The sequence below is a fragment of the Rhipicephalus microplus genome, chromosome 3 (assembly GCF_043290135.1).
Source record: "Rhipicephalus microplus isolate Deutch F79 chromosome 3, USDA_Rmic, whole genome shotgun sequence".
In the NCBI taxonomy this organism is placed as follows: Eukaryota; Metazoa; Arthropoda; class Arachnida; order Ixodida; family Ixodidae; genus Rhipicephalus; species Rhipicephalus microplus.
The window spans coordinates 37,385,773-37,411,630 of NC_134702.1; the positions used below are offsets into that span (position 1 = coordinate 37,385,773).

General features: G+C 48.5%; 1 protein-coding gene across 8 annotated transcripts in view; it reads left to right on the forward strand.

Moving 5' to 3' along the window:
• Window positions 1-14,372: 14,372 nt before the first annotated feature.
• The window catches only part of LOC119176591 (uncharacterized), a 248,652-nt gene continuing 237,166 nt past the window's right edge, over window positions 14,373-25,858 (forward strand). For 3 of the 8 annotated variants that reach the window (XM_037427951.2, XM_075889243.1, XM_075889244.1), the window contains exon 1: window positions 14,374-14,784. The gene's annotated coding sequence lies outside the window, so the exon portion shown is untranslated. Of the gene's footprint in view, window positions 14,785-25,858 lie in introns of all 8 variants that reach the window. The other 5 variants (XM_037427980.2, XM_037427972.2, XM_037427958.2 and 2 more) reach the window with 4 other exon arrangements.

Consider the following 25,858-nt stretch of genomic DNA (forward strand, 5'->3'; position numbering starts at 1 on the left):
AATAAGTACGCCGTGCACGCACGACGAGAGGGGGGGGGGTTAGAAAAGGTAGTTAACGATTTAGAGCACTAGGTGCTCTACTATGGGAGAGCTGTGCGCCGTCCCTGCGTGTCTCCTGAGCACATTGTAATGCGTAGTCGGAGGAATGGCTGCAATGTGTTTTTGCTGGCGTTTCTATTCTTTCTGGTCTGCTTCGTGGCGCAAGTGCAGTGTTTCCCAACACGTCTATTTATTAGCCTATATACGTGAAATGTCAGTCAGGAACCAGCTCTAATGCTTTTTTATGCAGCCGCCCACATGTTCTTATATATTTATCGGGCATGGCGCTTGTGCGAGATCAACTGATATCACTTTCCTTTGTGCGCTTTAGAAGGGAAGCTCTGAGCTGTGGGAGGTTCTCTCCTCCGTATGTAGGCCCGCGCGCACTTTCTTACGGCCTGCGCTTCGATTCTAGTTCCCACCTTTCACCACCACTAGTTCGTGGCACTGCAACCCAACCCTTTCTAAACCTTGGTACAGCCAAGGAGGCTAAAAAAATAAAAGAAAGAAACTACCCAGCGTGATTACCGGGACAACTTTTTCTCGTCATAGTGCTCAAAGTGCGTCCTTCTGTTACTAGTTTTCTTTAGTAAACCTCAAATTCAAGGTAACTTTTCTTGGAGATTAAGTCACCGATACTCGTCTCTGTGGGTTATTCCAACAGAAACAACTACCCTTTAATTTTTAATTAACGTCCGCAGGTTTCCTCCTTGATTCAAATACAAACGCTTGCGGCTGGTCAGAAGCGGGCGTCGACTGAGGCCTGCGTTTCGTGTTTATAGTTTCCTCCTGTATATACCAACGCTAGTTCATAGCACTAAGGCCCAACCTTCAACTGCAACGAACTGTGAAGAATCTGCCCTATTGTTTTCTCTTTGGGTGCGCAGGCCGTGGGCTGCTCCTCTAGCCCGGCCGTGTGTATAGCCACCTCTAGCTTATTACTTGCTCAACAGATGGCGCAGTTTGTATACTGTCTTGGGAATATTGAGAATGACATAACTACATATACCTATAACTAGAATCGTGACTCCGTACATGCGTCCGTCCGCGCGTCCACACCTCTGTGCATCCGTCCATCCGGACGAACGGAACGACACTGTTGTGGAGCTGCTAATCGCCACCGGTAATCGTCGTTCTACGTCAAGCGACATTCCTAAATGGCGTCAACACATTTGTGGTAAGGCAAATTCTGCAGATCCCTCGGCTTGCTCGCCAGAAACCCTTTAGACAGGCCCGACCGATGAACTGCCTGAAGGGGCGATTGCAGTCTAAGCTGTCGTCTCTTCTTCGTTTCTTGGATCGTCAAAGGTATACACTGGGCAACGAGCCGAGCGTCTGGGCTCAGTATACGAGAATGTTTCCCACATTCCTTGGTGCATTCTTGTCTTCGCAGCCTGCCCGGAAGCCACCATACCGGAAGCTAGCAGCTTTTGGTGAGTCAACCTTGAACTTTGACCTGATGGGTGTCAGTTGTGCCGTACTGTGTCAATGCCTCCTTTAAGGAATGAAGAGGACACGGTATACGCAGTAGGCCCGGGAGCGTCCACACACCGATTGCGTTCTCGCTTCTGAGGCTACACAACGCGGTCGTTTAATCGAAGCTTAGTGCATCACAGGCTCGTACCTCCGACAAGCATCACGCCGATAAATGAGGACACATCATGGTTTCAGTGGAAGAATCGGGCTTCAACGATGTGACGTATAAGGTCGATGCGATTCTCGAGACGCGCCAAACAACATTCTGCACCTGCAGATCCCACCGCAATCCGCCCCAGTGGTTATGTTCTCGAATGCCCCTGAAGGTCACGACATTGAATACCGTTTGCGGCGGCCTCATTGGAGGCGAAATCATCGTTGTATATAGCCAAAGACGTGTACGTTAAAAAAACAACCGATGGTCGAAATTTGAGGAGCTCGCAACCCTCTCTTATATATAAACGTATATACACGAAGCTTTTGGACGAAAATCCTGAACAGTTATGATATTATTTGTGATATTATTAAAAGACCACAATGGTATTTCTTCAAGCACACTTCATGCGGTTCCGGAAACTGTTCCTGTTTCCGCTTTTCGGCACACTTCAATGACATCCTTGATTGACGCTGAAAGGCGTGAGTATATAACGAACTATCGCCTATTGCGTTCCATTCGCGCTCTACCAAGGCTGATTGCAATATGACGGAAGGGATGTGGCACGCGTCCTGTATATATACAATTCCGCCCGACTGCGTGACTCAGGGGTGGAGACATGCAGAGATAATGCTTAACAAGTATACTTGTTGTTGGGCGGGATACGTAACCTGGTGATTCCAGTGATGCAAAAGACGAACACACGTGAGATTGACGACATACACGCGACAGAGAGCTTTGTCGCGCGTGTCTGCAGTTGTCAGTCTCTCGCATGTGTTCGTCTTTTGCAGCGCTAATATCAGCGCGTTAAACTGATACGATCGGGCGCAGAGTATAGGTAAAACTCGCTCTGAAACGGCCAAATTTACCATGGCTCTGAAACGACCAATCAAATGTGCAGACACGCTACCAATCGACTAACGAAAAAAACATGCAGGGACCCTTCCCATCAAAAAAAGGGGGGGAGGGACAAGCGAAGGTTGGAGTGTTCCTGCCTTACTACTACTTTTCTATAATTAAGTAACTAATTAATTAACTTGCATTCAGTAAGGCTCCAGCCTAAGTTTTTCCTTCCTCCTTGTCGGTGATGGGTCATCCACCCAAGTGCTTAGCCGTGCAACACTTCGGTTGCTACGGGCAACAACGACGGTCATGCGTTTATGGCCAGGCAACCGCGAAATGTGGCAAGAACGGGTGGAAGGGGAAGGGGAGTGGCTTGTCCTATAGAGTTCCGGTAACTCTGGTGTGCGCTAGAGTGTATGTATATGCTTCCTTCGCGAGCAGATTTGTCCATCAGTCCGCCATTATGTCGAACGGCTGTACAGTGAGGCCACTCGTCGCACGCGCAAAAGAAAAATACGCTACGATGTTCCGTCGCGGGTGGCGTGACGCAGACTTATATCGCGCGCGCGGATCAAGATCGCATTGTTGAAGTAAAGCGATATATTGCTACAGGTTGCGAAAAAGCTAGAGGCCCGTGTGCTTAGATTTGCGGTGCTCGAAATTTCCGGAGCCCTCCACTGCGGCGTCTCTCATTGTGATATGGTGGTTCTGGGATGTTAAACTCAACAATTAAGTAAAATAAGTGAAAATGATTGACAAGATAGAACATTTGAAATAACGCCACTCTGTCACAGAACACCTGACTCAGTGGTTTTTACGTCAAGCGTACTATGCACAATGTTTCTGCAACAACAATTTTGTAATTGCCCAGTTCATTTTCACCGCGCGAGATGGCGCCATATATCCAGTCTGGGGGGGGGGGGGGGGGCTAACACGTTCGATGTTCTAGCCATTCTAGCTTTGGTAATTTGGCGGAAACATTGTAATCGCTTTTGGTGCTCGCACTTATGCTTATTTTGTCTGGATGTCTCAATGGAGTCTCCACAGTGCTGATATCGCGAGTTCCTACGAACGAAGGTATATATAGATTTGCGAGATAGCGCGGTTAACGTAAAGCCTATCTGGCGGGTAGTTTACGTTACGTAAAGGTTTACGTTCTGTAGAGACTCGCACATGCGCAGATTGTATCCGGTAACATGGTAACGTTAAGAAGTATGCGTACAAGCTAAAAGCCCCTAATGGAGGCCATTATGAGACTGAGGTCAGCGTAGGCAGAGAACACCAGGGCACCGCGCCATTGTGCACGTAAAGTTGGCTTCGCCGCATGAATTTGAACATTTGACGTCACTTTGCACCACGTGACAGGGCTCCGAATAGCAGCATGAGCGGCGGAAGGAAAATGTATATACAGATACTGTAATGCGTACCGTGGCGGCGCGCCATCTAGTGGGAGACTTATGAACTGTTGCACAGCTGCTTCTCTAGTGGTCGGCTCGAGAACTAGTGAACGTGATGGGCCGAGCTCTCGCACCGAGCGAAAGGAGCTTTGCCCCTTTAAAAAAAATGTTAAAGGGAGGGGGGGCATGGTTGCATTGTGCTACCCCCTGGCTACGCCACAGATGCTCGGAGCAAAGCGGCCGAACTTCCATCTCAACGGGAAAGATCAACCATCGTGAGAGCGCCACAAAACAGCAGGACACAAGAAAAATAAAAGACGAGAACAGCGACACAGTACCAACTAGTTTTATCGAAGGAATACTCACACCATTAAACATCAACATGCTGCACAGGGGCACCGTCAGAACAAAAAAAAAATTAAACCAGACTCAAAAGAATTTAAATCAGCATCGTACAGTTAACGTTTTTGTTTCTATCATTCTCATCAGGAAAAAATTAAAATAAAACCTATGATTGCACCCAAGAACTGCGAAAAGATGCATTGGCCTTCGACAGTTTCAAGTACTTTCTTATTTTTTGTTTGTGTGCCGTAGTCAGATACAACTTTAGAAGTCCGCGGAACTTCCTCCTCAAGTGATGACGCACACGATGCTTCCACCCCCACCCCCCCCAGGTGGTCGAAATCGAAACGCCCTCCTGTACAGAGTCTCTTACAATCATATGTCAGTTTTGTGACGTAAAACCCCACATATCAATCAACAATGCCTGTGTGCTGTTATGCCTGCGAGTCCACACCGAACGTCCGTGCCTCGGAAAACGGCAATCTGTGTCAAGGCCAGCAGGCGAGCTCGCCTGACGCGAACAACTCAACGGCGTCATCACGCGGCGGTGCCTTTCTGTCGCGCACGCACAGCGAGCCCGTCGAAGCAATCGGCGCCTTCCTGTCTGGCGAGTCTGACGCAATGCGTGGCGACGTCACTCGTCCTTGGGTGCAGCCACGTGCAGCGCAGCGGCTCCGGATTTGATGAGAATGACGCGGCCCAGCGGCGAGCCCATTGGAGGATTCTGACCTCACGGCCAGCGGCGCTTCTGGTTGGACATTTGATTACTCAAAGAATCCTCTCGGTGCATATAAAAAAAGCCCAGCGGTGCGTCGCGAGCAGTAGACCTATGTGATAGAGAGGAGAGCTCGGCTCCTCGGGTCTCTAAGCTGTCGGCCCCTCTGCCGAATTTGTAACGCCTCTGTATATTATGCTGCACACAAACCTTGTTTAGCTCACCATCGTCTCGTCCGATCGTCTATCAGCTCTGCGCAGAAGCAGTCGCGAGCTGAGAAACCTTCCGGCGGAGTTCGAAGCAGTGGCGCCTTCGGGACCGTGTTGGCGTCGCCGTCTTTCGTAACAGTGGTTGCAGCGGTGAGATTCGTGGCGCCCTTCGTAACGTCGTCGGAGGCGCGCTTCGTAACACCCCACAGGGGTGCCGCCCATGTAGTCATGTTGTTACATGACACGCATCTCATGATTATCATGTTTGCACCAGTCACATACCTTCTTCATCCCTTCAGGTACCATGATACTAAATTTGGTATATGTGACGCTAGCGAAATGACACCATGAGCTTGGCATGTTGTCATGTTGTTACATAACACGCATGTCATGATTTTCATGTTAGGGCCTGTCGCTTGTGTTCGCCGTACAATCACGCCATACCATACCAGTTTTGCACATGCCATGCATGTGAACGAAACCACCGCAAGAGCTGCAGTACCATGAAATGTAAATCATGACAGTAATGACATGCATATCATGATTTTCATGTCATGACTAGTCAAATGCGTTCTTAATACGGTCATGTTATGTAATACCAAGTTTGGTTTCGATAGCATTATCGAAACGGCCAGGAGAGCTAAAAGTCGTAGGCGGCTAGATAGATAGTTACGCTCAAAGTCGCCGAAGTTCGATAACGAAGCATTTGAAAGTGGGTAATGATTTAGAGTATACAACTCTACTATGGGAGAGCACACAGCCGTCCAAAGAACCTCACACTTGATGAGGCCCTGTTGACAATAAGTACGCCGTGCACGCACGACGAGAGGGGCGGGGGGGAGGGGGTTAAAAAAGGTAGTTAACGATTTAGAGCACTACATGCTCTACTATGGGAGAGCTGTGTGCCGTCCCTGCCTCCTGAGCGCATGGCAATGCGTAAACGGAGGAATGGCTGCGATGTGTTTTTGCTGGCGTTTCTATTCTTTCTGGTCTGCTTCGTGGCGCAAGTGCAGTGTTTCCCAACACGTCTATTTATTAGCCTATATACGTGAAATGTCAGTCATGAACCACCTCTAATGCTTTTCCATACAGCCGCCCATATGTTCTTATATATTTATCGGGCATGGCGCTTGTGCGAGATCAACTGATATCACTTTCCTTTGTGCGCTTTAGAAGGGAAGCTCTGAGCTGTGGGAGGTTCTCTCCTCCGTATGTAGGCCCGCGCGCACTTTCTTACGGCCTGCGCTTCGATTCTAGTTCCCACCTTTCACCACCACTAGTTCATGGCACTGCAACCCAACCCTTTCTAAACCTTGGTACAGCCAAGGAGGCAAAAAAAATAAAAGAAAGAAACTACCCAGCGTGATTACCGGGACAACTTTTTCTCGTCATAGTGCTCAAAGTGCGTCCTTCTGTTTCAGTATACGAGAATGTTTCCCACATTCCTTGGTGCATTCTTGTCTTCGCAGCCTGCCCGGAAGCCACCATACCGGAAGCTAGCAGCATTTGATGAGTCAACCTTGAACTTTGACCTGATGGGTGTCAGTTGTGCCGTGCTGTGTTAATGCCTCCTTTAAGGAATGAAGAGGACACGGTATTCGCAGTAGGCCCGGGAGCGTCCACACACCGATTGCGTTCTCGCTTCTGAGGCTACACAACGGGGTCGTTTAATCGAAGCTTAGTGCATCACAGGCTCGTACCTCCGACAAGCATCACGCCGATATATGAGGACAGACCATGGTTTCAGTGGAAGAATCGGGCTTCAACGATGTCACGTATAAGGTCGATGCGATTCTTGAGACGCGCCAAACAACATTCTGCATCTGCAGATCCCATCGCAATCCGCCCCGCAATCCGCCCCAGTGGCTATGTTCTCGAATGCCCCTGAAGGTCACGACATTGAATACCGTTTGCGGCGGCCTCATTGGAGGCGAAATGATCGTTGTATATAGCCAAAGACGTGTACGTTAAAAAAACAACCGATGGTCGAAATTTGAGGAGCTCGCAACCCTCTCTTATATATAAACGTATATATACGAAGCTTTTGGACGAAAATCCTGAACAGTTATGATATTATTTGTGATATTATTAAAAGACCACAATGGTATTTCTTCAAGCACACTTCATGCGGTTCCGGAAACTGTTCCTGTTTCCGCTTTTCGGCACACTTCAATGACATCCTTGATTGACGCTGAAAGGCCTGACTATATAACGAACTATCGCGTATTGCGTTCAATTCGCGCTCGACCAAGGCTGATTGCAATATGACGGAAGGGATGTGGCACGCGTCCTGTATATATATAATTCCGCCCGACTGCGTGACTCAGGGGTGGAGACATGCAGAGATAATGCTCAACAAGTACTTGTTGTTGGGCGGGATACGTAACCTGGTGATTCTAGTGATGCAAAAGATGAACACATGTGAGATTGGCGACATACACGCGACAGAGAACTTTGTTCCAAGTGTCTGCAGTTGTCAGTCTCTCACATGTGTTCGACTTTTGCAGCGCTAATATCAGCGCGTCAAACTGATACGATCCGGCGCAGAGTAAGCAAAACTGGCTCTGAAACGGCCAAATTTACCATGTCTCTGAAACCACCAATCAAATGTGCAGACATGCTACCAATCGACTAACAAAAAAAAATGCAGGAGCCCTTCTCATAGAAAAAAAAAGGCCAAGCGAAGCTTGGAGTGTTCCTGCCTTACTATTACTTTTCTATAATTAAGTAAATAATTATTTACTTGCTTTGAGTAAGGCTCCAGCCTAAGTTTTTCTTTCCTCCATGCCGGTAATGGGTCATCCACCCAAGTGCTTAGCCGTGCAACACTTCGGTTGCTACGGGCAACAACGACGGTCATGCGTTCATGGCCAGGCAACCGCGAAATGTGGCAAGAACGGGTGAAAGGGGAAGGGGAGCGGCGTGTCCTATAGAGTTCCGGTAACTCGATCTAGTGTGCGCTAGAGTGTATATGCTCCCTTCGGGAGCAGATTTGTCCATCAGTCCGCCATTATGTCGAACGGCTGTACAGTGAAGCCACTCGTCGCACGCGCAAAAGAAAAATACGCTACGATGTTCCAGCGCGGGTGGCGTGACACAGAGTTATATCGCGCGCGCTGATCAAGATTGCACTGTTGAAGTAAGGCGATATATTGCTACATGTTGCGAAAAAGCTAGAGGCCCGTGTGCTTATATTTGCGGTGCTAGAAATTTCCGGAGCCCTCCACTGCGGCGTCTCTCATTGTGATATGGTGATTCTGGGATGTTAAACTCAACAATTAAGTAAATGAAGTGAAAATGATTGACAAGATAGGTCATAATAAATAACGCCACTCAGTGGTTTTTACACCAAGCGTACTGTGCACAATGTTTCTGCAACGACGATTTTGTAACTGCCCAGTTCATTTTCACCGCGCGAGATGGCGCCACATATCCAGTCTAGGGAGGTGGGGCTAACACGTTCGATGTTCTAGCAATTCTAGCTTTGGTAATTTGGCGGAAACAATGTAATCGCTTTTGGTGCTCGCACTTATGCTTATTTTGACTGGATGTCTCCATGGAGTCTCCACAGTGCGGACATCGGGAGTTCCTACGAACGAAGGTGGATTTGCGAGATAGCGTGGTGAACGTAAAGCCTATCTGGCTGGTAGTTTACGTTACGTAAAGGTTTACGTTCTGTAGAGACTGCCACATGCGCAGATTTTACCCGGTAACATGGTAACGTTAAGGAGTTTGCGTACAAGCTAAAAGCCTCTAATGGAGGCCACGATGAGACTGAGATCAGCGTAGGCAGAAAACGCGAGGGCACCGCGCCATCGTGCATGTAAAGTTGGTTTCGCCGCATGAATTTGAACTTTTGACGTCACTTTCCACCACGTGACAGGGCTCCGAATAGCAGCATGAGCGGTGGGAGGAAAATGTATATACAGAAACTCTAATGGATGGATGGATGGATGGATGGATGGATGGATGGATGGATGGATGGATGGATGGATGGATGGATGGATGGATGGATGGATGGATGGATGGATGGATGGATGGATGGATGGATGGATGTGGCTGTACGCTTTAGATCGGGCGGCGGCTAACGCCACCTAGCCGTAATACTTAGTGAACTAACCATTAGATTTATCTTTTTTCCCTTTAAATAGTGAGGTTGAAGATTCGTACTTTGCAGTGAAGGGTTTATTTTCACTCGTGCCTTGTCTTTAGCCACCAATCGGATAACCTCCTTCTAGTTAAGTCTACCCGCTTAAAGTCTATTTTGCCTCCCTGTCCCTGAACCCCAGTGCTTTAAAAAACTCTGCGCCATCATCCTCAACTATAGGGTGAAGCCCTTTACAGAACATTATCAAGTGGTCGGCAGTTTCTTCTTCCTCTCCACACGCACTGCATACTGTGTCTACCCCTTCGTATTTGGCCCGATATGATGGTTCGCAACACTCCCGTCCTGGCCTCAAACAGTAGAGAACTACCCCGAGTATTATCATAGATCCTTTCCTTGGTAATTTCCTCCTTAAAAGTTCGGTAGACCTCAAGTGCAGACTTCTTAATCATGCCGATTCTCCACATATCGGTCTCAGCTTCCTTCACCTTCTTCTTAACCGATAGTTCTTTTTGGTCTGGCCCCCTGCTGTTTTTAAGTATTTACCAGTCAATTTTCTGGTTCGCTTCCTCCATTTCGTATCAACATTCTTCATGTACAAGTAGCTGAATACCTTCCTAGCCCAACACTCCTACACCATCTCTCTCAATCGCTTCTAAATTTTATCTTGCTGCTAGCTTCCCTGCCCTCAAATGATGTCTATCCCATATCACCTTGTACTCCCTGATTTGGTGTATTCCCGTGAGCTCCTAAGACAAGCCTACCTATGCCACGTTGCTTAATTTCTAATCTTGCTTGAACTTCTGATCTCATGCACAAGACCGCATTGCCGAACGTCAGACCAGGAACCATGACCCCTTTTCATATTCCTGTGACAACATCATACCTATTGTAATTCCACAGTGCCCTGTTTTTCATTACCGCTGCATTCCTGTTACCTTCAGTCGCCACGTATATTTCATGTTCCCTTAGGTACTCGGCCCCATTGCTTATCCATACGCCCAGATATTTGTGTTTATCTGTTATCTCTAGCGTGACCTCCTGTATTCTAAGCTTACTACCTTCATTGTCATTAAAAATCATGACTGCTGATTTTTCCTTACTGAATCTGAAATCTAAACTATCTCCCTCATTACCGCAGATGTCCATCAATCTCTGCAAATCTTCCTTGTTGTCGGCCATGAGCACTATATCATCTGCATACATTAATGCTGGTAGTGCCTGATCAATGAGTTGTTCTTGTTTGACTAAAGAGAGGTTGAAGCCCAGTCCACTTCCCTCTAACTTGGCATCATGAATAATAAGGGTGACAGGGGACACCCCTGCCTAAGCCCCCGTTTTACCTCTGCAGGCTTGGATACCTGTTTTTCACACTTTATAACTACGTTGTTACCTTTATATGATATCCTTTAAAAGATTAGTGAGTACATGTTGCACGCCTTGTGTGTCCAGTATTCCCCACAATTCCTCTTGAACCACGCTATCGTACGCTCCCTTGATATCCAAAAATGCTAGCCACAGGGGCCTGTGTTCCTTTTCTGCTATTTCGATGCGCTGCGTCAGTGAGAACAGATTGTGTTCCAACCTCCTGTGTTTCCGAACCATTCTGCAGTGCTCCAAGACCCCCTCATCCTCTATCCATGCCTGCAGTCTTTCCTCTATAATCTGCTTCGCCAGCCTGTAGACCACTGATGTCACTGTTATAGGACGATAGTTGTTTATGTCAGCTTTGTCCCCCTTTCCTTTATATATAATGCTCATCGTGCTAAGTTTCCATCCATCGGGAACTTCACCATCGATTATTAGTTTGCTCACTGCCTCTCTCAAAGCCTGCTTAGACTTCGTACCTAATGTCTTTATCAGCATAATTGGAATGCCATCTGGGCCTGTTGATGTACTACTAGGAACCCTTTTCTCAGCCCTTTCCCACTCTCGTTGAGAAAATGGAGCCATTGCGCCCCTTGATTCATCCTTGTCTATGGTGGTGCATAAAGCACTTCTTTGTTGAAATTTTTCTGTCACCCTTGTTCTTATATATTATAGCTATATATTCAATGCGTGCCGTGGCGGCGCGCCATCTAGCGGGAGACCTATGAACTGTTTCACAGCTGCTCCTCTATATAGTGGTCGGTTCGAGAACTAGTGAACGTGATGGGCCGAGCACTTGCTCCGAGCGAAAGGAGCTTTGCCCCTTTAAAAAAATGCTAAAGGGAGGGGGGGGGGCATGGTTGCATTGTGCTACCCCCTGGCTACGCCACAGATGCTCGGAGCAAAGCAGCCGAACTTCCATCTCAACGGGAAAGATCAACCATCGTGAGAGCGCCACAAAACAGCAGGTCACAAGAAAAAGAAAAGACGAGAACAGCCACACAGTACCAACTAGTTTTATCGAAAGAATACTCACACCATTACACATCAACATGCATGCTGCGCAGGGGCACCGTCACAACAACAACAACAACAACAAAATTAAACGAGACTCGAAAGAATTGAATTTCAGCATTGTACAGCGAACGATTTTGTTTGTATCAATCTCATCAGGAACCAAATAAAAGAAAACCTATGATTGCGCCCAAGAATGCAGTAAACTGCGAAAAGATGCATTGGCCTTCGACAGTTTCACGTATTTTCTTATTTTTTTGTGTGTGTGCCATAGTCTGATACAACTTTAGAAATCAGCGGAACTTTTTCCTCAAGTGATGACGGACACGATGCTTCCACCCCCCCCCCCCAGGTGGTCGAAATCGAAACGCCCTCCTTTACAGCGTCTCTTACAATCATATGACAGTTTTGTGACGCAAAACCCCGCATATCAATCAACAATGCCTGTCCCCACGGTTGTGCCGTTCAGACTGGCGTACATAGCTGGATGGCCTTCGAAAAACATTACACAGTGCCGGACTATTTTTTTCTGTCGCGGAGGCAACTGCTTCCGCGACTCTGCGGACCTAAGGGGCCTCTGCGGACTTAAGCTACATTCTTGAGAGACGACCGTAAGTAAAACTAAGCGTTTAAAGCTGAACACTTTGACAGGGTTGCCTGTTCGGTTGGGTTAATTAATTACGACTTTCAAATAGCTCCAACGCAAGATCGCGATTTATAACCTGAAGTTTCGGATCAACTCGATTTCTTCTTCTTGGGGAGTCGCAGTGGAAGTGTCAAGGTTTCTAAAGCCCGTGCGTGAAAGAAGATAAAGAATGAATTTCGACACCACCGCTGTCCCTATAACCCTGAAGAAAAAATCAAGTAAATGGGTCTTTTTTCAGGAGAATAGATGACATTTCGTAATTACCGCTGCGCATGCTCAGAGGTGGGGACGTCACGTGCGCCATATATTTTGTTGGGTCACAGGGCGGCGACTGGTGCGAACTGAGGGGCACCTGCATCGGAGGTGTGCAAAATAATATGAAATGTTCCAGGCCCCCGAGATTGTCAACTGATACGCAGCTGATAACTTCTGAGTCCACGGACCGCCAGTTTCGATTTCGGCGATCTCCACTGGAGACGATGTTAAGCACTTATAAAGACCATTGGGAAATAAAACCTATTTTTTGGATGGAGTAAAGTGTTAAACGAGTCGTCTTTCCAATTGAGCAGCCTTTCCTGGACTATACTTGCACCATCCTGCCTTCACTAAGAGCGTGTATAGGGTTCTGCATGAAGGTAGGAGGGGGAGAAGTTCTGTCGCAGCACTCCCCCCTCTCTTCCCGTTATCCGGGGGTACAAAAGATGGTGACATTTTTGGATTGCAACATCCCGGGTCTTCGATGACCATTATTACGAAAAAAAAAAACGGTGCGGCGGGGCGCAACAAAAATGTCTGGACAGGTCAAAATGAATTAAGGTATGAGGAAGACTGAGTTCCTCTTAGATGATCCGGATTGGGGGGGGGGGGGGTGCCTCACTTTCCTTCTTCCAAACCCAGCGCGCTTGCCTATTTCGCTCTCACATTGTATGCTTATTTTCTTTCCTGATGGACAATTTTGAGGGAAGAGTCGTATTCCCTTCCATCTGTTAGCAGAAATCTAGACTATAGTGGTGCAGGGCAAATGACTTGAACCCTCGAAGTTTTGTTAGTAACGTTCCAAGTCATACCATTCCAAAATGCATATCTTATGAAGCCAACAGATAATGCGGCTTCATTATCTGCTGGCTTCACGGTGTGGTTGTGTCTGGCAAACACGAGGGCCCCTTTTTTGGTTTAATTGACAAAGAAATCAGTTAGAACTTAGCAGTCTTGACATCTGATTTGCGGCGTGTCTGGATTGCCCAACGACCATGGTTGGCAATGTGAATATGTTCTGTCTACGCCACGCCCCTCGAAATTGCCCAGTGGCGTGCGTCGTACTTCTAATCGCTTCAACCCACCACACCGAGATTAGTGGCTAAGCGTAGCTTGTTTCCTCGTTGGAGTATTTCTAAATGAGACTCGGACGTGCCTTGCGCCACTTTTTTTTCATTATTTTTTTATACCTGTCTTTCAGGGTTTCGAAAAAAAAAAAGATACCGCGCACTCCCGCGCACGCGCTCTCCCACATGGCCCCCAAGCGGGCCTCAAAATAAACGAAAGCAGATACGCCGGAGACGCCCGCAAAAATAAACCGGCGCCGCGTCGAGCGCACGTGCAGGACGAGGTCCGCAGAAAAGCGGCAAGACCTCTCAAAGAGCGCCTCCCAGCAGACGCGCACTACCTACATGTAGCCAGCCAACTCTAGATTAACCTGAAAGCTCTCATTATGTGCCGGAGGCGAGACTGCTTCAAGCACACGCAGGCGCTGGAGGCGAGCGCAAAAAGAATCAAACCACAAATGCACAATGAGCGCGGGGGGTAATGGCGTGGCAAATGGATGCCCGGAGAGCGCGACAACATCGGCGAAGCTGTTTCCCAAAGGCCACGGCACGGCCTCTTTTCAAAGCAAACACAAGCAGACGACGCGGCAGCTCTAGCCTGCCTCCCCCAGCAGCGTCCCGAAATGGACTCGACCCGAGACAGCCTCCTCTACCGTGCGCATGCGCTACGCCGTGAGACTGCCTGGCCAATCGGCGCTAGTCAGAACCAGCGCATAACCGCTTCCTTCATTGGCTTGAATTTGGGCCGCCCAGGCAGTGTTCCCATGCTGCTAGGGTAGGCGGGACCAATTATCATGGAAGACCGTGAGCTGTACGTGACGTCACTAACTCAAGCGACCAATAGCGGTTCAGCTTATTTGTCGCAGAAAGTTGGCCAGGCGAACGCTCAAGAAGGAAAGAGGTTCTTGCGTTTTTCTGGGGGTGCGACGCCGCCAACGTTGGTTGCCGCTCGTAGGATCGTCGACTGCCTGCGCGCAGACTGTTTCGCAAAAACGTCGGTGCCATCCCTGTGGCTTGTGTGTGCGAACACTGTGTGGTGGTAGTATCGACGAGACGCGTATTCCGCTTTGGATATCCGGCACGAAGGAAGAAGCGACGAGGATGACCACTTGGATCTAACGGCCACGACTCGTGGAGCTCGCACAGCCATATCGGTGAGTCGTCGTCGCGCATCAGCATGCGAGCGCGATAAAGCCAGCTTGCTAGGGCTCGTAGCACTCCCGCCCTGATACAGCCCTGACCTTCCGTACTTGGAATTTTTTGCCTACTTGGTCACATTTTCCCATGTGCGCACGTGAAACGCGATGACGGCGTCTTTGTCACAAACTTCGAACTTATCGCTGGTATGCTTTCTGTTGACCTTATCAAATGTGATAGCAGATGTGACTGACTCCTACACGACTTCAGTTGTTTCGTGCTGCGCGGTCGCGCCTGGCTGCCTGGCGACCTGCATAGTAATTACACAACGAAAGAACCAACGAAGCGACCCATGGTTCCAATCATAATTTCCATAGCGGGAAAGGGAGTAATCGAAGCAAACACAACTAACGGGGCTCGGTGCAATCAAAACCGCTGCAACGGCCGACCGAAGCTTTGTGCGAGGAGGCGAGGGTTGCATAAAGCATCTGCGCAAAAAAGATTCCCGTCGCCGTTAAGTAATCTCTGCCGAGAAAAAAAAACGAAAAAAAAAACGCGGCGAAGCCTAAAAAAAAATTTCGATCGCCGTCAATGCTCGACAGGAGGCGCTCAGATCGTGGCCCTCAGGTTGCCATGGCGACCATGGACGCCCCCTACTCAGGCCGCGTCGTCTGCTACGATGGCCGTCCGCTCGTGTCCGCCTGGCTCTAGCCTGCCCTAGCATGAGCTGTACCCCGCGAGGTTCACAAGCTGAGTTTGCCCGAATATCCGATAAACGACGTTTTTGCGTCGTATCGCTCAGTATGAGTGCCAGCCAGTGTACCCGACGTCCTGCCAAGGGACGGTCGTGCTTTCTTTCGAAGTCAGACCTTCGTTCGTCGACTGTCCGTATCTCGGCTCGCTCGTGTCTTTCGTGTCCTTCTTGTCTCTGTGTCGTCGTTTTGTTCTCGCGCAATAACTATCGTCATGCCATACCAACTAGCCCAAGCTGCCACACTTCCCTCGCCACCTCACCTTCTGCAACCCACCCTCCCTGACTTTCTCGACTCAGCTGCCATGCCCCACTGCCTGTGTGTTGCAGAAAGCTATCAACTGCTCGCGTCCTTCCGGGAGTCGGCTCGAAGACGTGCTGGGAGGGAAGGAGGGGGTCGTCAGGCCTGGAGGGGGGGTGCACATTTCGAAAATCCCCTTCGCTCCGCTCCGGATGTGTTCCACCCACGGCCGCTGTCGCTTCGTGCTTTTGCTTTCTTTCTCCGCTACCGCACCCCGCTGATATGAGTGCCAGTAGTTTTCCTCCTGCTGGGTATCAGTCGGGGGGCTTGCCCGCTGCTGATGCGTGCTCGGTTCCCAGGAGGGAGAACCACGTGGGGGAGGGGGAGTGCAACAGTGGATTCGTGCGCTTCGCTTGCTGTGCCGATGCCGGTCCGCCCTTCCTTCCCACTTTCCGTTTCTCTCCCTCTCTCTCTGCTCGCGCATTGCATGATGGGACGAAAACAGCCGGCAGTCCTCGCTAGTGCCCGCGGCAACTGCTGCAGATTTGGCGTCTGGCAGCGGTCGTCGTAAGTTTCGAATGTGGTGCTGCGACTTCCCTTCCCCTGTACCGGATTGCTCTTCTGGCGTTCGGGCAGCTTCAACGACGTAGCCTTTCGTGGCACTTCACCGGTGCCTGAGACAACGTACCTGCGAACGATTGTGCGCGCCATGCCGCGTCCATGGACGTGCGCTGTACGACGCCGGTTTTCCTCTGCGAATCGATACGGCGTCCCCGGGCCTTCTTTTGGATATGTGGCGTTGACGCTGTACGCATCTGAGTTTGGTTTTGATTCTCCGCCTTGTGTGACCGCGTTTCGAACAGGTTGTATCGGTGCCTTGTCAGTCTCTTAGTTTGTTTCTACTTGTGGCCTGGAACGGTCGTTGTATTGCTTTACTGTTGGGCGGCATTTTTCGCCAGAGATAGTTTCGTCCGTGGTTCTTCGATTGATCGGTTCATCCTTTCAAGGTGCCAGTTTGTGTCTCCCGCTGAAGCTCTATTGAAACGCTGTCTGTTTCATCTCACAATTCCGCATGCATGCTGATGCACTTGGAACTCTTCTTGCTGCGTTCTATTGTCCCCTGTTAACCGTCCAGCCGTTGAAAAAAAGTCACCGATGCCAACTTGGATGATCGTTTGTGGTTTTCGGATTTGCGTGTTTCCATACCTCACGTACCCTGTCGGGTTTTAATGCGGTTCTCGCCAGCGTTGTAAAAGCCATCGTTGGAGCCATTGTCCTGCTTGGAATTTCGTCGCAGTAATTTTTTTTTTCATTTTATGCCGTCTCTGCACTTCAGTACTTGCTGCACTTTTCTTTACTGGCATGGGACCGAACTTTGGCATTCAGATTCTATTATTGATTTGCTTCGCTGACGCGTTTCACGATTGGCAATGGGAGTGCTCTCGGGCCTGACAGAAAGCGTTTTTCCTGTCTTGTAACAAGATGCCGAATATCGTTTCCACGCATGTTATGAAAGCACGCAACTTGTCTCCTTTCGCGCTTGTCGCGCACAACAGTTCTGGCAGAATGCATTTTACTCAATTTCATCTCTAACATTCAGGCTCTAGTTTCTGACTCGTGGCTTGCCGATCGTTTATTCCGACAGCATACGACATCGCGAAAAAAAAAATCATTAAACTGAAAATACGGCCAACAGTAAAGGCATCAGCACATCTCGAAGAAACGAGCTTCGATTCTTATTATTACATCCATGGTTCATTATTATTATTATTACCGTCACGACATACTCTTCACTCATGGTTCTCTAATAAAATTACCGTTGCTTTATTTTACCTTATACTGTTTGTGTCTCATGCTATTGCTGTAATTCGTGTGTGTGTGTGTGTGCGTGTGTGTGTGATGCAACAGTGGTGTACTTCACTTTTTTATGGCCACATTGAATAGCCTGACGTTACCTATTGAGCTTGTTTGTTCACCGTCATTCATGCCTGCATGCTTCCTAATTGCGTGCCTGACGATGCGTATTTCGGCAGAATCGAGCCATATATCTACACAAGAGAATGACGCGGTATTTGCGAGTTCGTCGTCGTTCAGTGCATGCTCACGCACTTCAGTGTTCTCGTATATGTCTGTTTCCCCAGATTAGCTACACCAATGATTACCCGCCACTGTGGGCTAAGGTACTGGGCTACTGACCCACAGGCTGCGGGATCGAATCCCGGCCGCGGCCGCCGCATTTTCGATGGAAGCGAAAATGCTTTAGGCCCGTGCACTTAAGATTTAGGTGCACGTCAAAGAACCCCAGGTGGTCGAAATTTCCGGAGCCCTCCACTACGGCGTCTCTCATAATCATAATTTCGGGACGCTAGACCCCAACAAATAATCAATTAGAACTATGATTAGACATACGTACAATGTGTTGGAACGCTTTGATTGATGGCCTCGACATACGTTTGACTGATACCTACCCACTAGTGCCTTCAAAAATATCGCCCTAACGAAAGTGAGGTGTCGCATTCACGGTGAAATATCGAAACGCCTCTGAAGGAACTGCATTTGTTTTGAAGGCAGTATTCCGACTAATAGAACATGTGCCGTTTTGTGAAAGTTAGCGGGCGAACATTGTCTTACGTTCGGACGCGGCGGCACACTGTAAAGTGCCCGTCGCGGAGAAGTGTCGGGAGGTGTTTTCCCACTTAATTAGCTGATATCGGGACTGGCTAGAATTTTTTGCTTGCAAACAACAATCTTTGGAAACAATAAGTGCATTCAAGTATGAGCGTTGGTTTAGTGGACTGTTGCAGACGGCTTGTGTGTGCACAAGCTCGAATATCCGGTGCCTGCGAATAGTTTTTTTTTTTTTAGGGGCGAAGCTCCTTATGGCGTGGCTTGGGCGTCCCTCGTATGTAACCACCAGTCGCACATACCCGAAATAGGTATAACACTTGACCTCCAAGGTGGTGCCAGTGAGAGATTTCTTCTGTGCGTTGTTTAACAATAAAAAATAGTGCTCAATGTACATGCCAATGGCTGCTAATGGGGAATGAGAGACATGAGCATTCGGCTTTTAGTCAACGCGCACGCTGCGATCCCATTAGCAGCCATTGGCATGTACATTGAGCACTATCTGACAAGAAAGGGATGCTACATTATACTCGCTGGGTGTAACCTCCTTAGCTTTAGAAAGGTTTAGCGAGCGTTGAGCCGCAGTGCCATGAATTCAATGAACTTGTATATACCATGAATGAACTCAAGGTGGTTAAAAATGAGAAGTAGATACGAAGCGCAAGCCGTAAGAAAGTAAAAGCCGAATTCTTCTGTCTCTCATTTCTCATTAGCAGCATTGGCATGTAAATTGAGCCCTATCTGACAGGGAAAGGTTGCTACGTTATACTCGCTGGGCGTAACCTCCTTGGTTTTCGAAAGGTTTAGCGAGCGTTTGGTCGCAGTGCCATGAATACAGTGAACTAGAATATACCATGAACTCGACGTGGTTAAAGGAAGGAAGTAGACCCGAAGCGCAAGCCGTAAGAAAGTGTGCGTGTGACACCTCTCGTTTAGTCCTTGGAATGTCCGCTGGATGGCGGTGCTTCTATATGGGGAATATATGATAAAAAGATGCGAGATGGTGGGACTTGGAGTGTTGAACAGATGAACGAACGGACACACAAACAGATGCATGGGTGGACGCATGAACGGACGCAGGGGCGGATGCATGGAAGAACGCAGGGACGGGCGCACAAACAGACGCATGGACGGTCACACAGATGGACGCATGGACGGACGAATGCTTCGCCCCACTCTCCATCATTCACTCCGTGGATATGCTGCCATTTTTTTTAGATGTGATATCACAACCTACCGAGTATAGAGGTTGCTAAATCTGCATTTACATCTTTGAGAAGGTCCCTGATATTCGTAACCATATGGCTCGTTTCCTTAGGGCGACCGATTCCGTCGACACTAAGGCAGAAAGACATACAGACAGACTCTTGTGGCCAATCCATCCATTGTAACGCGTGGACTGAATATATGCTTTACAAGCACGCTGTTTTTTGCCGCTCGCTTGGAAGGCCGAGGATGGCTGTGAGTCGTTGTAGTCGGTCAGTATTTTCAAGTGAACCGCATTCCACCGGATGGCATCGCACAATGAAACGTATTCTTTGAAGTCTGGCCGGCAGGTTAAACTTGTTTTTAGACGCTTTCTGCTCCAGGAACCGGTTCATGCTGACCGGCTTTCACGGTTGTCAGTGATTTTGGGTCCCTTTGACCCTAACAGGGGCCGCGTAAGGTGGGGATAGCTGGGACAAAGGGATGTTAGTCTTACTAAAGTACAAGAATGATGCAGGAAAGGGGGATATAATCTCGCGTGCCTGAGAAAGCTTACAGAACGGAGCCCGTGTCGCCACTTGTCTAGCTCCGTGGAGCTAGAGAAACGGCGATTCCAAGACCTGTCCCTGCACCGATAGGTTTTGGAAGCGGCACTGCGGTTTCAATTTTCGCAAAAGCGAAAGTGCCTGCGAGGTTGACGGGTACCCTTTAGCGGAGCTGTTCCGAGTTTTTGCTTCTTAAGCAACACAATGTGCACGTGCGTGGCAAGAAAAATATACATATTGTTTTTTATGTATACCTACAGAGCAAAATGTTGTAGGAGGAAAGGAGAAAAGACTTCTCCTCTGGCTGCTCTAACGACACCAAGCGGCAATCATTCGCCTCAAGTTCGGTCGAAACCGTGTTTGGGTTCTCTGGTTTTTGTTTTCTTTCTTTCTTTTTGTAAGCCAGTTTAGTTTATGTACATATATGCCCAGCTTCCTACATTTCTCCAAATCTTTGGGTTCGAGGCACACCTTCAATGATCGCGTGGGCGGAGAGAGGAGGAACATCTCCTTGCTAGGCCGTTGCCGACGACACAACTTCGGCAGTGCATTTTTGGGGAGACACGCTTGTTAACAACTGCCCCAAGAGTGCAAATGTCTATATATAGTGGTGTGGTTGAAAAGCGACGGTTCAGAGTGTCGCTCGATTTCGCTTTCGCTTTTCGAATAAAAGCGTACATATTGGAGCGATTCTGCGACGAGTCTGTGTAAGTCGCCGGTCTGAATGCGCCCTTGTACTCGTTCGTCTGTAGTACACCGGGCCAATGCTTTTTCGTTAAAGCCGAGATATGAAAAAAAAAGAGTGCATTTTGAACACCTGCCACTCTTGCGATATTCCTGTAAAATATACAAGTTTTGACTGTGCTTCACGATTTTACGAATTCTGCCTGAAATTTTACAAAAATATTTCATTTCCGATAAAAACATAAAATCAGTAAAATAGCGTCGCCTCCGCGATTGGCTACGGTGCATTGCCGTAGCTATAGTCGCGGAGGCACAAAAACGGCGTGTTGCTGTACTCCGACGCCAGGAGAGAACAATATGTATTGGTGTCGTCATACCTGCCAAGTCTTCCGCATTGTCCGGGACACTCCCGGATTTCCTCTGGGTCTTCCGTTTGTATACGGTTGCCACGAAAATCTCCCGGAAATCGAAATTCGTGTGCGTGATCTGGCCCCATCGACAAAAAAATGCAGGTTAGTCTGACTTCAGGCTTTTCGCTAGCCCACCGCATTTTATTATAAACGAATCTCAGAGGCGGTCATGTAAACGTACAGTAGAGTATTATTAATGTGAAACCGCGACAAATATGAATTCATGAAATTCCCCAGCCAAACGGATGTGTTTATTGGGCCGAAATTCGAATGTTCCGAACACTTTTCCTGTTCCGAATGTTCCGAACACATTTGTTTGTTTCGAATGTTCCGAACACATTTGTTTCGAGTGTTCCGAACACATTTTGCAGCAATTGTAACACTTCGCTTACTTTTTGTTGTATAACCCCCACTCCTTTCTGTAAAGCCTTCGGGCATGGAAAGTATTCAAATAAATAAATAAATCACGGCGTGTGATAGGAACTTCAGTATCCGAAACCGTCGAACGAAGGCCGATCGAGAGCAGCGTGCTCGAAGCTTCGGGAGCACGCCTGCGACCGGCGCACCAACCGTCTTCTACTGCAGTGCGCGTGGTTGTCGTTGCCACAACCGCTGTGGACGAAATCGCGGTCGTTCGACGCGATCTTGTATGACAACGATGTTACTGACTCCGTTATACTTACTCCGAAAGTGTGCGCGCGGTCAACTAGTGATCAGTCAAAGCAGCGCGGTAGATTAAAAGGCGGTAAAAACGTAAAAAATAAAGGCATTTTGGCGTTCCTGTCCAAAGAATCCAGTAGCCACAAAAGTCAAAGCTTTGACCCGCGCTTTTGCGGCAGCCGGCTGTCCGTTCACGTGTGAAGCCAAACGCGAGTTGACAGAAATCGATTTTTTAAAGACGATAGTCTTTCTTGGGGACCTTCGACGCAGAAACATTGGCCTGTCTGTCTGTTTCACCCTAACTGCGAACTGGGTACTCCGAACAGCACCAGCCTATACCCCCGAACGGCCGACCCCATCCGCAGCGCCCACCAGTGTTGCTCAAGAATCAGCGTTCATACGTGTGCGATTGTCAATTAAAAAGCAATTATTGCGCATATCTGAGGTACCATAACAACACGTATATATTCTGCATGTGCGTCTTTTACTAGAAAAGGCATACATAAGTAATTTTAAGGACCGTAGCGTTTATCACGCTGCGCTGACCATGCAACGCTTGCACGAAGAAGCGAGTGTTTCCAACGCTTTGCAAAGACGACACGGTGGTGGCACCTACCCGTCGCCTTGCGTTCTACACCTTATCACCTCTGAGCCCCAGGGCTACGCGCTTCGTTTTCAAAAAACAAAAAAAAAACTTCCAGATGGCGCTCATGTCTCACGTGTGACGTGACGTGATGCGCTCGTTCGCCTCCTCTGCACGCTCGAGGCACTAAGGCAGCGCCTCCGGAATACCATTCACCAATTTTCTTGCGCAGAACATAAAATAAATGTTTTGTTTACTCTCTCCAGACGCAAGACTATCGTCTTTCGACATTTGCAGATTACATGCAGATACCGTGCCAATTCTTTTTGCTAGTTGTTTTAATTACGCGAAATTTAGGAAGCATTTGCTCTCCCCCTTTGAGACTCTCACCTTTGTGGGAAACCCTACCCATAGAGTTGCCCACAATACTTACTAGAGGGAACTCTGGCGCTAGTGTCTATGGAAGTTGCAACACACGGCGCTTCAGCAAGCATGGGAAAGATGGGTAGTACACACATTTGTCTAATTTTCGTACTTCTGGCCTGCTTCTGGCTCCGTGTGTGTTCGTGTGGCTTGGAGCTGTTTTTTCACGAAAACATAAATTAGCAAATGTTCACCGCTTGCACTTAACAAGCTTATTCTTTTAAGCTTACTATTTCGAATCAAGTCCCTAAGTTCAAAACGATTCGTTCTTTCTTTCAAAACAAAACCGTAACCAGTAATAAACAAAGCCGCAAGTACGATTCGCTGCCCACAAGTACGAAGACTAGGCAAATGTATGTACTACCCATCATTCCCATGGTCGCTGAACGATCGCAGCGCCAGAGTGCCCTCTAGTTAATTTTGGGAAACTCTATGACGCTACCCTCGTGTGTTCGGTAACTCCAAGCCATTAGGGAGTTTTAGAATAGCGCGCCGCAAGCCCTTGCGGTGCGGTCATTGCCACTGCGCATGCGTCGTGACGCGAGCCGCCGTTCGCGCCTTGCGGCCCCGCCCGCGGAAATTCCAGAATAGCGTGCGGTGATCGCGGCCCGCGAGGTTCATAGTGCTGTGTAGCTTCGTGCATTTGGGTTTGCGGTCGGGGTGAAAGTCTCTAGACTTTTCCCTATAGGGGGGAGCGTACGCTATTCTAAAGCTCATATGGTGCCCGCAACTAAATCAACGCCTTGCGAACGTTATTCTAAAGCTCCCTCACCGCAACGTCAATTGCGCTTGCGTTTGCCATATCTTTTTTTTTTTCTTTTGGTTCCTAAATGGGAGGAAATAGTTCAGCTCGTCAGTTTTACTTATGGTGGCAAAACGTAATTATGCTTGTCGCTAAAGGCCCAATTCATGACAGGTATACAAATTAAAGCTATAAGGTTGGTAACCCCCTTCCCTGCTCGGGGGTTTTACCGATTTCTGTTTTACGAGGTATGTATATTTCACCTTCGTGTTTACATTTGGCGTGGACCGCGACACCAGAGCGCTGTTGCTTAGGGTGCGCCTTTAGTCATGCGTCCATCAGACAGAAGTGAGGCGGGAGGAACTTGATGAGGGTAAGTTGGTGTAACAGGCGTTAAGAAAAGCGAGCCTGACAAGCATGAGCGCATGAAGGAACATTGCTCGTTTCCCTTCTGGTCCTTGTGTTATTGGGCAGCCTTTGTTTTTACAGCGAAAGCTGTTATGAGATCACAACTCGGGTCACGCGAAGTGCCGTAGTTTTACGCCGCCGCTACCGGTGTCCGTAACCACATCACACGAAATTAGAAAAAAAAAAAAAAACAAACTAGTATACCATTGACACAGTGGGGCGGAACCCGGGTCCGCTGGGTGCCAACCCAGTATTCTACCACTGAGCCACGCCGGTGCTTGGGACTTGTTACTTGTATTAGGCAGGCTTGATGTCGGGAAAGCAATCGCGTTAATACGACTTATAAAGCGTTTTAAAACAGCGAAAGAAGAACCAGTCGTCGCACAATGCGAATAGCGTAAAGCTGGTCGTCTAATGCTCAAACCCATTACAAAAGCTTGTTCACCTGGAACATACCCACTTCAGGCATAATTCCTCATCGTCGTCAGCCACTGCATTCCTTGCAAGTGTTTAGCGGCTTCACTGATGATATGTGCCTCATCGTGACTGTAGGCTCAATTATTCTTGAAATAATGTTTGCAGCGTAAGATTTCTACGAACGTGAGTACGGACTGCAGGTGACAGTCGCTGCTGTAGCACAAAAAACACCTCCCGTAGTGTGCAAGCTGCAGACTGAATTAATCCAAGCTACGTAGCGCACGTTGTCGATCTCTATTTCGTCGATTAAACGGCCCCACGCACACACCCGTATAAAATGTCTGCGCGCAGCGTGCACGTATAGGTCGTTTTTAGCGCGCGCGGCAAATTCCCGTCGCCGCCTCCGCCCGTCTATAATGTCGCAGAACGACGGCGGTGAGATTTGTCCTTTTCTTCGCGAAATATCCTTTCTCGCCCCAAGTGCCAGACACGCCGAGCGTCCACAAGATCGGCGCGCTTTTTTGTTTCGTGCACTGCAGTCGGCGCTCGCTGGCGCGACATTCATTCCGACAGCTGCAGCGTCCTCTCGCATTTTTTTCTTATATAGGTGGATGACGTTGAATATTCGCGCGTGTGCGTGAAAGAGAGTGAAGCTTTGAGTCGTGCTTACGCACATACGTAAATACGCTGTGAAACACGAATATACTTTTTGTTTGTGCTTTTTGTTTGTTTAGTTGTAAGCGTGCCTGACTTGTTACGTTTCTCTCTTTGCATTGCACTGCTTAATGCTTGCCCCGCCGCGGTGGTCTAGTGGCTAAGGTACTCGGCTGCTGACCCGCAGGTCGCGGGTTCGAAACCCGGCTGCGGCGGCTGCATTTCCGATGGAGGCGGAAATGTTGTAGGCCCGTGTGCTCAGATTTGGGTGCACGTTAGAGAACCCCAGGCGGTCTAAATTTCCGTAGCCCTCCACTACGGCGTCTCTCATAATCAAATGGTGGTTTTGGGACGTTAAACCCCACATATCAATCAATCAATCTGCTTAATGCTTCATTCCGTTTCCTTCCTCCGTGCCGGGATTCGAACCGCCATCCGTGTGCTGAGTATAGCGCAATACTTCAGTTGCTACGGGCAACAATGAAAGCCAACTTGAAGTAACAAGTGACTCCGTTAAGGTGTAAAATTACCATATAACATAAGCGGCTGATCGCCTGACCACTATCGAGAGAGCATCAATGATTAGAATACAGCGCATACAAATGCGCATCTCCCAGGCGCACTTTGGCTGGTCGCCGCATTTTTGTGCGCTCGCCGGCATGAGCGTATACAGTCTGCATGGAGCAAGTCGAACACACTCCGAAAATTTTCAATTTGGCTTGCGTATAAGTACAAGCATCCA